This window comes from Lates calcarifer, linkage group LG17 (genome assembly GCF_001640805.2).
Source record: "Lates calcarifer isolate ASB-BC8 linkage group LG17, TLL_Latcal_v3, whole genome shotgun sequence".
NCBI classification, from domain to species: Eukaryota; Metazoa; Chordata; class Actinopteri; family Centropomidae; genus Lates; species Lates calcarifer.
This window is the reverse complement of record NC_066849.1, coordinates 23,391,043-23,404,592: the sequence shown is the minus strand read 5'-3', so window position 1 is coordinate 23,404,592 and position 13,550 is coordinate 23,391,043. Positions and strand designations below refer to the sequence as shown.

At 40.1% G+C, this 13,550-nt stretch overlaps 1 long non-coding RNA gene across 7 annotated transcripts in view; it reads left to right on the top strand.

The window, feature by feature from the left end:
* Positions 1–9,681, top strand: part of LOC127143480 (uncharacterized) — a 151,455-nt gene extending 141,774 nt beyond the window's left edge. For 3 of the 7 annotated variants that reach the window (XR_007814935.1, XR_007814936.1, XR_007814930.1), the window contains 3 exons: positions 5,351–5,438; positions 8,057–8,133; positions 8,220–9,681. This is a non-coding gene — a long non-coding RNA (uncharacterized LOC127143480). Of the gene's footprint in view, positions 1–1,914; positions 1,992–5,350; positions 5,439–8,056; positions 8,134–8,219 lie in introns of all 7 variants that reach the window. The other 4 variants (XR_007814933.1, XR_007814934.1, XR_007814932.1 and 1 more) reach the window with 3 other exon arrangements.
* The last annotated feature ends 3,869 nt before the right edge of the window (positions 9,682–13,550 follow it).

Below are 13,550 nucleotides of genomic sequence, written 5' to 3'. Positions count from 1 at the left end.
CTCTGTGGTCTGCTAACCATACAGGGGATCAGAGGATGAGGTCTGCACAATACCACAGTGACACATACTGGATCTACTGTACACAATATCTGGACTTACATATTGAAACTGATATGCATAGGACTACAAAAGACATAGCAGAGACAGTCTTACAGAGGTAATTAGCCATGCACCGAACCAAAGCTCAAGTACCATTTATAAGAACACAAGCTCTCCTGGCATAAATAGGCAGCTTTGTTTTTGTTGGGTTCTGTAAACACAGATGCTGTTATACAAGAGCTCTAGGACCAACAGATTATCATTTATTCTTGCATGTAATCCATATTTTGTTCAGGCTATTGACCGTATTCTACAAAACATCTGTAAAGTGCTTGTTAATGTAAAAAACACTATAAAATTCCCAGTCTGATTGAAGTGTAGATGCCCTGCTAATATTTTCTTTTGCTCTATTTTCCTGCGCTAATGAAAAATGCCATATTTACAACACTCTACCAGATGAAGGCTGCACCAGACAATTGAATTATTTACCAACTAAAAAAAGGAAAAGGAAGAGGTTGAACTGTTATTTGATACTTATAATAATAATTTAGCACTCTCCTCTCTTCTTCTTTTCTGGTAATTGGATTTAGTGAACACCTGTATGAATGTAGATTGTTCAGGGGATTATGGTCAGGGAAGCCTTGAGTCACCACTAATTATCATCTATTTCCCTCTCTTTCTCTCCCTCTCTTACTCACACACACAGTTCCCATATTTCCCCCTGCACCAAACTCAAGAGATTTAATTGATATTTTAAGGTCCTAGTGGCTTTGTCAGCTTTAGTGAGTGGAAATCCTTTATAGTCGCTGTTTAGGGGGCAGGTACCGTAGTCATTATTTTGGGATACCACTTTCTCTTGGCTCTGTGTTGGATTTCCAGTGCAGATATCCACATTAAAGCCATTTTGTACTTTAAAGCATTTGACTTAAACTTATTTTTGCACTCAAAGAGCTTAAGTTTAGCCCTAGTTGTTGCTACAGATTTTACTAATAACACTGTTTTGCCTTCTTGGGAAAGCTTATGCAAGGGTGCTTGAAATGAGGCTTTGACGAGATGTAAAAACTAACACTCAGCATGAGCATTACACATTCAACCCTAGACACAGAGAAGTGGACCAGGTCTTTTGTATTTGGTGGACACACTCAGGAACAAAACCAGGAAAGTTTTGGGGAATTTTATGTAAAACTGTATTTGGAAAACAGGCAAATTCAACCAATGAATTTTTAAAAAACTATGGCAACATTTAACAAACAATTTTCTCCATTGTGAATGAAGTGACACAAGCTATAGCAGCCGTGAAGTCTGTGTTTGATCAGTGAACAATGTTGAGTGAAGTATCACCCCCTGAGCAGCCTAGAAGTTTGATAGAGGAATTACATTTAGTCCTCAGTTCCTCTGGTTGAAACACAGGTAAAACTCCTGAGTTCCTTAGGTTCTTCATTCCCCTCCCTTTGGTGAAAATTTATAAAGATATGAGAACAAGGTGACAGTACTGCTGCTCTTAGCCACTTAGACCTTTCATAGGCAATAAGTCCAATACGTACTTGGTGGGTATTGAGGGCTACCAAGGCTATTACATGTTGCTGATTCTGTTGCAGCTCTGCTTTTATGCAGATGATATAGTTCTGTTGGCTTCATAGTGTGTGAAGCATTTGGGATGATTAGGAAGCATCAGTTGATCTACGTTCTCTGACTTCTTACTTAAGGTTGGTTTCTGATGATCTCTACTTCTCCACTTGGACAAACTGAGGATTTATTGTTTTTCTCAAAGGCACTTGACTCCCTTTGCACTGTACTAACTAGTGTATTGATTTGAAGTGATGCTCTTAAGTAACTGAATTGGACATAATTTGCTATTTGCTTTGCTCTGTCAAGGTGGAGACCTGGTGATCTGGAGCCAAATTGTTGGAGAGAAGAGAGGAACTCAGGACAGGAAAACTGTGATAATTCCGGTAAAGGAAGAAATGAGCTCTAAAGGAAGAGAGGAAGGAGTGAGAGAGAAAGAGAGAGAGAGGGAGAGAGAGAGAGTGAGAGAGAGAGAGAGAGAAAGATGTTCCCAGTCCCACACTGAAATTTGAGATAGCAGTGTAGCTGTTGACTGAAGAGAGAGAGAGGGAGAGAGAGTGTTTAGATGAGCGATGAACAGACAACGCTTGTCCTCAAGTCAAAGAGCTCCAGTGGCTAAAACCCCATCGGGCACCAAGACAGACAACACACACTACACACACACACACACGGACAGGTGATACATCATGGATGTGAGAAGGAGGAGGGGAGACTGGAGGCTGAGAGAGTGAAAAGAAGGGATGGACAGATGAGAAGGAGGTGAAGTGGAGGAGGAGTGGGAGGGAACAGAAGGGTTAGGGGGCACCCTGTGGGTGACAGAGGGGAGCCATAAAGAGCAATAGACACTTCAGTTACTCCAGTGTATTCATGTATTTAACTAACGGTGAAATTGATTAGATTATTTAAGAGATAATGTTTCAGTTTTTTCTTCACCTTCCATTGTGGTACTGAGCTCTCATTACTGTTAAATTTCTTTAAAGATCACCAGCCAAAAAAACGTGTCACGTGCTGTGATGTTTCCTGCAGCTTTCTGTTAAAACTGAGCCTGGTAAATGTCACCACAGGAAACATTTTCAACTTAACTTTACTGATCCCAAGAGGGAATTTGTCTTTCATACAGGTTAAATACAGACTGACATTTGAACTTAAAAACATAATAAAATACATAAAACATACTATGAAAATATGTAAAACATAAGCTTAAATCTACCACACAAGCTCACTTAAAACAAGGTACAGCAGTGGCAACCTAACAACATTGCTATTGTCATCCACCAGTTTTACATGGAAGGCTATTCATCATCATTTGACTCATCCTAAGCATGTAAAAGCTCAATGACAGAAGAGACAAAAAGTTTTTCATTTTTGAGAATTTCTATACCCAGAATCCCCTGTGTGTGTTGGGGTGGAGGAGTCTGTCTTTCTCGACACAGGGTTCTTGCTAAATCATCTTTTTTAAACTTTTAGAATTACATTTAGCATCAATTACGGGAGAAAATTACAGCAGTTCAAGCAAGCGACCATGCCAAGACCAAAATAATACAGATAATATTCTGTGACTAAAGAATCTATGCTCTCTGTTGTAGCACCACTCTTTGATTTAGTTTAAAACAGGTGCAGTCTTATTTAAAAATCATGGCCAGTGTAGCTTTAAGTCTTGGGATGGTGAGATGAGAGTGGGTAGGAAGGGAGTGATGGACAGCTAGAGGGAGGGAAAGAGAGAAGGAGGGGGACGGAGGGATGGAGGGAGGTGTATAGTGCAGCAGAAACTTCCCATGCAGGCCTCCCAGTGTGGCTACGTAATGAGGGCAAGGGACACAGACACACACACACTCACACACTCACACACACGCAGACACACACTCAGGGCTGAGCATGGCCCCACGGCTGATTAGCGGCACACAAAGGCCCCAAACAGAAGTAGCAGAGGACACACAATGGGAGCAGGGCCTCAAGGCGTGGTTTACTTCTGCCCTGAGGGAGGGGGCGAGAGAGGCATAGAGACAGCGAGAGACTGGGGGAGAGAGAGAGAGAGAGGGTCCCACTGAGCTGGACAGGCAACTGAAGGGGGGAGGGAAAGAGGGGAGTGAAGGGGGGTTCGCTGGGGTTAGAAAAGTGACAGAAGCAGAGAAGAGTTTTGTTTTTGTCCTGATAAAGACATGCTGGGTTTCTACTGAACTCTATTTGCAGTGACTGCAGCGTCAGGAAACCCGATGAATGGATCAGCATCACGCCTGCTTGTTTTCTGTCCTATCCAGGGTCTAATCCACCTGTTCTCAAGCACATTTTGAATTTGGAAACCCCAGACATTAAAAAAAAATAAATAAACATTTTAAAAAATGTCCCGAGTTGAGCTGAAAAATTGATGAACAGATGCAGGCTATTTATTCAGAGAAAAGACGCTGAGGCACCTGCTGCGACTTCTTCTCATGTCTGACAGTGCAGGGAAGGATTCAGCATGTTGCTCCCAGCTATTATTACATGCCTGCACTTCACCACAAACCCCCCTCAGATATAAAAAAAATATATAGGACCACAGACACAGGCATCACATGGTGTGAAGGTACATAACATGAAATGCCAGAGGCAGCAATGAAACACCAACATTTACCAGTTGTTGGTGCTCCTTAAATGATGAAATCTTGTTTTGCATACTTATTCTCTTAAAGTCTACACTGTACTTAGATAGAAGCATACCTTAGGATTCACACTGTAGCAGTTTATTAATTTAAGTTTTGACCCAATGTGCTTCATGCAATTCTATACATACTGACTCATCACTGACTCAGTGTGCAGTGACGATAGCAGTCTTTATACACCACAGAGGAGCGATTGTGGAATAAAAGACACAATGGACTTTTCCATTAAATTCTTGCAGAGACAAGAATTTAGTAGAAAAGTCTGGTGAGACATTAACATTCATTCATTTATTTATTCATTATCTATACCGCTTATCCGTTAAGGGTTGCAGGGGACGTTAACATGTTGAACTTTATTGTAAGAGCTCTGCTCTGTGGATAAACACAGCAAACCTTTAAGGCTCCTGTGTGATTTTGCTATGCACCTTTTCAGTGCCAGTACTGAGGCCAAATCTTGTTTACAGGTTTGCTGAATTTTCAATGACAGGACTTGATGACATCTCTGCTTTGCATATACTGTACTATTTTATGTAACACAGAGCTACAATTCAAAAAGCATTCATGTCATGACATGCCTCAAAATTAATATCACACACCCTGTCAGAGTGAGTGCAGTATGTGTACATACAAATATTTACTAAATAACTCATATAATAATATTTGGATGTCTTCTCAGCACAAATAATGGGTCTTTTCATAAATGCATATTCTTTTTCAAGGTGTATGACTGGTACCCTGTGACAGATCAAGGTGTTATATGAATTTGATCTAAGATCCCTTTCACACATGAATTCTCAAACATTAATGAGGGCTGTGTGTTGTTTTAAAAGAGATGGTTAAGGCATTTATAAATGTTGAGAGTAAAATAAATTACACACACCAAGCTCAATTTATTATCTTCAAGCAGGGAAGTTAAGATACGATGAACATAAGCAGCCCAACAGCTGCAATACTTCTGATGATGATTGTTTGAGTTATTGCTACCACAGTACATGTGGAGAGCTTTAAAATCATCCCCACAGCTCTTTGCATAGATTACTATCTACATATTTCTGAGAATGAATATTATATGGCGACGACTAATGAACATGGCCCTCTTTTCACAGAGGGCAGGCGGCTGCTGTAATCTCCACTGTTCAATTAGCGGCACTGACCAGGACACCACCTACACTTCATTAACAGGGTGTGGGGAAGGTATGGATTTAACCTCTTTGTCTCTCTCTCTCTCTGTCTCTGTTTCTTTCCTTTTCTCTGTCGTTCTCCTTCTGCTTTCCTGAGAAATATCTTTGTAGCAGAAAAATAAAACTACTCTAAACTACTTTCTCTGTGTCAATTAACACACAATTTTCTCTTATTTTACATTTAAAATTTCAGCTTCTGGAATATACACTGAGAGTCAAGAGAGAAAATCAGGGAGAGAGAAGGAAATTAGGGGGTGGGGGGTGGGGGTGGGGTGGGGGGGGGGGGGGGGGGGGGGAGTATAAATCCACAAAGACAATTTAGCTTTTCTGGCCTCTTTTCCTGTTTTTCCAATTACTTAATGCTATTTAAATACACCAAGACTGAAACACACACACATATACACACACACACATTAATGGTCCTCAGCCATGGAGAGGCTCCTGAAATAAGTCACGCAGTAATTGTATTTGATAAATCATAAAGGGAGCCCATCAGGGGAAAGCTAGCTGTAATAAAATGATAAAATAGACAATTATGCAAAAAAAAATCAGTGGCCTTTAATTTCCTAAACACACTCTGGAGAGAGGCCGTTTAAGCTGGAGCGATTTTGACGAGATGCTCAACACGTTATTTCTCTCCTCTCTGACACTTTGAATTACACCACAGGCCTCTGAATTGATTGTAACATTAGCAGAACACCACAGATCTCCACTGACTGATGGTTCACATCTCTACAGTCCAACAGTGAACTCTCTTTGTCCTAATAACATGCTGTTTTTTTGGTAGATCGACCAGTTTACTACATCAACGTATATATGCTGCAGACAAATAACACAAACATTTGATGAAAAATGACTTAGCAGCACTGCTACAAAGGTGCCTGACACTTAGCAGTACCTGTTAGCCCCTCACTCCACACTGTAAAAGGGCCTCAACAGCCTGTTGATTACTCTGTAACTATTTTACCTCTTGTCATCCTCTTTCTTTTTGCAGAGTTTAAAGTTTAAATTTTTCTGTCCACTATCTTATTTAAATTTTGCATTTTCTTCATAGCAGCATGTATTAACAACATGTCTGTTTTACAATCGTGTGAGATTTTGTCTTATTGCAAGATTTTGAGGACTGTGACCTGTATGTATGTATTTGGCAAGTCACAAATACTTTGACACTACATGAATCAGTAAAATGTTAACAGACAACACATTTGTTTCCTGCCAAAATATTCAATCTGTCATGATACTATCCACCTGTAGTAACAACATTATTAAACTTTTTCAGGATCATGTTTGGGCTCTCATAGCACTTGTTTAGGTTTAAAGAAGAAGCGTGATCTGTATTAATACAGTGTCATGTTTATTTTCATGTAACCAAAACCATGATCTTTCCCAAACCTAACCACAGATGAGATTCTGAATGTGAACCTCAGTCTCTGGTGTAACTGTCATTTGCTTTGTATACCCTTCATCCACCTCAACCACCATCTAACGAATTTCCAACCATGAATAGAACTTAATCCAGCCAGTGATTACACTGTCACCACAGCGTAGTTGATAAAACAGTTCAGTGGTTATATGGACGTCGATTGGGTTGTCTCTGTTTACTCACTTGTTCAGTATGTTTTCCTTTTTGATTGAACCATTTATCAACCCATTCAATGAACATTGTGTTTGTCACCTGAGCGATTGATAGACTTTGTTCTATGTATATGAACTATTAGCTTGTAGGTGTATGCTGCTTTCATTACCCATAGCCCTTAAAGTTACATTTGAGTTAACGTCCCTTTCCACAGTTACTTTCATCTATTTATATTATGATTTGGTTTGTGCAGTAATGATGAAATGTCCTGGCAACAGTTTCATGGGAAGATCAATAATACATAAATGATGTATAAATTAACAATAAAATATCACAGTTACTCTCCCTGTACTTGTGTAACTGTCATTATAACACAGAGGTAACTGCCAAACAATCATTCAGAAGTGGGTATTAAATCCTGCACTTTGAGCCAGTTATATTTTTATGTAGGCCACTGTTGGCAGTCAGATCAGGTAACATGATGACACAAACCAAACCCTCCATTGTCACAAGATCACATTAAGCTCTTTGAGGCATAGATGTAATTTTTTTTCACGGTTGTATAAAAATCACATTCCTCACTGACTCCTCTGCTTCAGACGAGCATGACGGCGTGAGATCTACACCATAAAGACTTTAAAAAAAAAAATAAAAATCAGATCTTTTGGTTCCTTGTGTAAAAGCCAGACTGTGTGTGTGTGTGTAGTGTGTGTGTGTAGTGTGGGTGCTGCTGTGTAAAATAACATGGAAAAGGTGATTTTCCAGTATAGTGAGGTTTCCACAGTGTGTTTCCCCCAGGCAGCAGCAGAGACATGATTGAATTTTCTATGTGTGTGTCATTGAGTGTGTGAGTGTGTGGGTGCCTCATCCCTCTGCTGCACCTCCACCACTCTGTATTTTTGTTCTGTCATTGGCTGAATTAAGCACTCATTAGTTTCCTGTAAGCAAAATATGACCACGAGCTAAAAAAAACATTCCATGTTTTTAAAAATGCATGTTTGTTTTACAGAAACATTTAACGAAACACCCCAGTTTTCCCCTTTATTCCTCAAAAGCAGACATCCTGGAGGTGTGTGGTTTTCATATTATAGCAGTCTGACTACGGCAGAGAGTGAGAGACAGTAAGACAGAGGTATTACATGTACACACACCTGAGTGTTGTCTGCCCCCCTGTCTCTTCTTCAAGTACAATAACCCTGCGTCTCTGTCTCCCTGTAGGTGCTGCTGATGGTGTAACACCAAAACCAACAGGAGTACAGGAGATGGAGAAGATGCTGACATTTCACACACACGCGCGCACACACACACGGCAGTAAACCAAAGCTTGCTGTCAGTGGTGTGAGTCATTTCCAGGTGAAGCAAACTGAATTAAACTGAATCAAGCTGAACTGATCTGAACTGGAATTACCTGAACTGAACTGAAAAGAAGAAGGTTTCAGCCGGACAGGACACACACCTCTCTGAGGTTTTGGGAACAGTTTTGGCAGAGGGTAGAGGAATGTCTTCAAATAATACAGATGAAAACCAAACATTTATACATGTTGTTTCTGGGGGGTTTCCTTGCTTGACTTATCATATGTGGTATTTATTTACATTTATATACTGTTCTGTAATGTGAATTAAACATTTCAACTGCAGATTTTGACACTGTACAATATCAATCTCTTGTGTATATTTTCTTAATTAATCAAAAATACAATAAAACTTTGTGCCAATGTCCATCTAGCTTATTTTTACAATTACTAATTTGGCAGATGAAGCAACTCTGGATTCAGTATCTTGGCCAAGGACACTTCGACATGCAGACAGGAGGAGCCAGGGACCAAACCGCCAAACCCTGCGATCAGTGGAGAACAACGAGCACCCATCCATTAAAGACTTATCCTTCAGTTGAGAGCCAGTGTTTTCACTCTCTCACATTGTCCGTTGTGGCTTCAAAACAGTGACCAAAGGTCAGATGTCTCACTCACTACACTACAGAGCCAGATTTCTTACATGTAACTTTATATATGCCATATACCTCAATGAAGGGTCATAATGGAGTAAAGAACATTATAAAAATAAAAGTCTAAAGCCACTGTAACTATAGTTTCTTTTACCCACAGCCAGAAGAATTGCTTCAGTTTCTAGATATTTATTATAGAGATTTGGGGAAGTCACATATCTCACTTTGTCTTTTAAATGAAGCTTTTTAAAATCAGTTTTAATTTTGTCACAAATTTCACACGTTTAAAGATGCATCCTGAACAGAGTATCAGGACTGTTCCAGAATTGCATGAGAAACTAGCACAACACTGCTTTTTGGTGAAACACACACATCTTCAACTTTGCTGATTTTTACATATTCAGTGAAGTTGAAGGTTTACAAGCAAAAAACTTCTCTTTTATACCACTCTTGTTTCAAAATCCTTCCCAAACTTATTAGATTATCTAAAAACTGCATTAAAATACAGCTACACAAAGCTTGGTTATTACTGTGGTATTAATATTTGAGCATATTTGGAGTATTTGTATTCCTAATATGCACAAATATTTAAATATCAGTCAAATTAGTTTAAACAAACAGGTAAGTTTGTACCCAGTGGATTTTCTCACATGCTGCCCATGTGTCTTTGTGAAAAGCTGTTTTGAACTTATTTCATACACATTCAATAAAGATGAAACTATTCAGTCAAAGCTTTACTGGAACTTTGAAAGTATGTGTCTTTATTTCTTTATAGCTGGAATGTAAAAAAAAATGATTAAAACTTTCTGTTTAGGTTTTTCTTCAGCGATGTGCTTCAGACACACTAATACACTCAGGCAAGTGTGTAATCTCAGCACACACACACACACACACACAAATGATAGCCCCTGGCTATCTGCAGCAGCAAGTGTAAATGATCGCATAGCTGTGGTCATAACTCACAGCCATACAGGCTACTGATGGAAGCTGACACCCAAAGTCTCTCTGTGTTTCTGTGTGCATGTGTGTGTGTCTGTCATTTTAGACTCTTCATGTTGCTTCCCTTCCCTTCTGTCTCTTCTTGACTTCCTCCTCCTCCTCATCCTCATCAATGCCTCAGGTCATGAAACTGACTCTGTTACATCAGATCAACAGGCAATGGGGCCTGCCCTTTTTCCTCCACCCATCTACACACATACGCACGCACACTCTTGTTTGCCCACACTCTAGAACCACATTAGTGTGTTTAACCTTATTGATTAGGTCCTGTCTATGGATAGAAATCAGAGTGATCCATCACTGATATCTCTGTTTACAGGGCGGAGATGAATTGATAGTGATGGATGACAGATTAATCAGTAAACATGGTGAAGTGAACACACACGCACACACAGTGACAACGGCTTTATTTTCATTGTGGGTAACTGATAAAAACATTTGATACACAGTCAGATTTCTCTTTCAAATTTCAGGTGATTAATGTGTTAATGGCCCAAGACAATACAGTTTTCCTTCACTATGGGATGATGTAAGAATTATATGCATCACCTTTACCTTTTCATCAAAAAAACACCAGTGAGACATGGCAGCAACAATATGTACATGAGCATGAAAGACCAAATCAAAACAGTTGCTGCATATGCAGTACAGTGGCATATCTGACTCCGCCCCTCCTTCACCCCCCATGCTGCCTCCATCCTTGTCCATAGCCTCGTTACCTCCCGCATTGATTACTGCAACTCTCTCCTCTTTAGCCTCCCTCAAAAGTCTCTCCATAAGCTTCAACTGGTCCAAAATTCTGCTGCTTGTATTATCACCACAACCCCCTCATACCATCACATCACCCCCATCAGCAGCTCCACTGGCTCCCGGTTAAACTATGAATTGAATTTCTCCTGTTTACCTTCAAGGCCATACACAACCTTGCCCCTCCATATCTGTCTGACCTCCTACACATCACCACCCCATCCCGCTCCTTCAGAGCTTCCTCTTCGATCCCCCTCATTGTGGCCTCTGCCAGCCTCAGCACCAGAGTGGCTGAAAGCTCCGCTCCCCAGCTCTGGAACTCTCTGCCACCAGCCCTCCAAAACATTGACTCTCTTCCTGTTTTCAAACCCAGACTCAAAACTCATCTGTTTAAGATCACCTACTCATTTTAACCATTTTAACTATACTTACTGCAACTTCACCGTCCTAGATTTCTTTTATTTTATCCATTGTTGTTTTATTGATTATTGTATATTGTACAGTGTCCTGGAGTGTCCAGAAAAGTGCTTATAAATAAAATGTATTATTATTATTATTATTAGCATAATTAGCATTGTAAACACAGCTCTAACAAAGACATTATTGTACTAAAAAAAGATGTCACATTGTCCTTCAAAAGTCTTTATTAACCCACACCCGTCTGCTGTAATTACTAATCAGTCAATCAATCAAGCACTCATTTACAGTATATGACATATATAATATGTTTAGGACTACATACTACTAATAAAAAATATACCTACATTTTACCTTCAAAAGCCTCACCAGGACAATTTTGTCAAATTTTTAACTTTTAACCATTCACTTGTTACAGTTTCTATGCTCTGTTGTTGATTACATGTAAAAATAAATATAAAACAATACATTTTAAATAAATATGTCCTCCCATAATTATGTGTGCTCCTTGCTGATGATGAAAGAACTGGACCAAACTGAAGCAGAGTGCACATTGAGAAACTAAGTAGGAGTTGTCCAGTCACAGAGGATCTAAAATGCAACTGATTTATGTATACTATAATGTTTATATATAGATATGGAGGGGAGCCTGATAAGATATAGGCTGTAGACCTATGTAGCCACTAAGGCAACACTGTATTATACAACAGTAGGAAGCCATTTCTTGTCTGAATACATAAAAGTCCCTCAATACCTCACTGGACATGAACAGTGTCAATATAACAAGGAAGGCTTAGTTAGCCTCGCTAGCAGCAGATCTGTTTCCTGTTTCATGGTCAATAGATAAAGTGACTGAAGTATATAGTGTGTAGTAAGACTGGCTGCATTTATATAGAGTTTTTATCCATGGCCTCTTATTCTCACAATCACTCTCTCACCAATGACAGTGAGCGACCATGCGCAGCTCAGGCCTGGATATTATTAAGATTAGTGGATAACGCACTTTAATTGAGCAACAGCCAGAGTCAAATACATATCTTTAAGTTTCAGTTAACTTCAGTCTCTGGACCAGTGGGATGACAGGATGATCTGAGTGACATGGTGTGTGTTTGAGAGTGTGTTTGCTGGCATCCAGAGCACCCTTTGTGTTGCTGGAATTAGCCATGACTAGTCACGTGTAACCAACTACTAACGTCCAACCTCATTCAGGAACCATCCCCTATGTGCAGGTGTGTGTGTGAGAGAGAGAGACACAGAGAGTGAGAGGTCAAGTTGTAACAAACACAAGCAAAATCATTGTTCCTGATGGAAATACACAACTGCACCTTTGCGGAATACAAACACACAACCCCCACAGTCAAATTAGCGTGGCTTAATGTAGATCCCATTTACTGGTTTAGATGGACGACTTTGATAAACCTGTAATCAGGTAAATAAAAACATACAATTCAGTTGTTCCTCTCAGACGTCCATTGCTTTTGGAACAAATTAGCGAAAACTTTTTTTTTAGTCACCACCTGAAATGGGATATTTTATCTGTACCCTGTACACGATTGCCAGCCTGAACAATCTCATGACAGTGTCTGGTAACCTCTCGGAAGACGAAGCTGGTGCTGAAAAATGTGACCTGGTGAACTTCATGGACCTTTTAACGCAGATGCTGATGTTGGATGCAGCAGAAAAGAATTACACCAAGCCAGCTGCTTCAACATCCATTTGTTACAGTGAGCCACTTCACTGGCAAATTCAGCAACAGCTTCTAGTAAGTGTCTGCTTAGATGCTGTGTGTATTATTTCTGTGTTGATAGATATTTAAGTTCAGATATAGAGGTTAAGTTGTTTGGCTCAGCGATTGGTTGTCTTCCAGTGTGGACTCGTGCATGGAGGTGATGTGCATGTGCCAGGATCTGAGCTCTGGTAATACAGAAGAAAAGGCTCAGATGACCCTGCAAACATTCCTGACTGAGGAGACATCTACCAGCACTGCCATCCCAGTCATCCAAAACGTCCCCGCTGAGGACGACCCTGGTGGACTGAGCAGCGACGAGCATCCCGTCCCCCAGAGAACCATCATCACCGGGGAAAACAGTCCCACAAAAAAAAGAAAAAGGGCTGAAGATGCAGATTCCAAACTTTTGATCGCCATCAAAGCCCAGACTCCTCCCCAGCAAAGAAAAGAAGGAGTCAATGCCTGGCTGCCACACTGACAGAGATAAATGGGCAATCGAGTCCACCAAAGTCACCACGCAGATCTCCACATGACATCAGATGACAGCACCCCAGCCAAGAACAGGAGAAGCTTAAGCCTCAATAAAGAAGTGACAGGCTGTGTCAAAAGTAAGCTGAACTATGGAAACACATGCACACACACTAGGGATAAATTTATTTTAAATCAACTAGAATCTGATCTGTTGTAAAATAAAATCCTCTTATAGCTTACA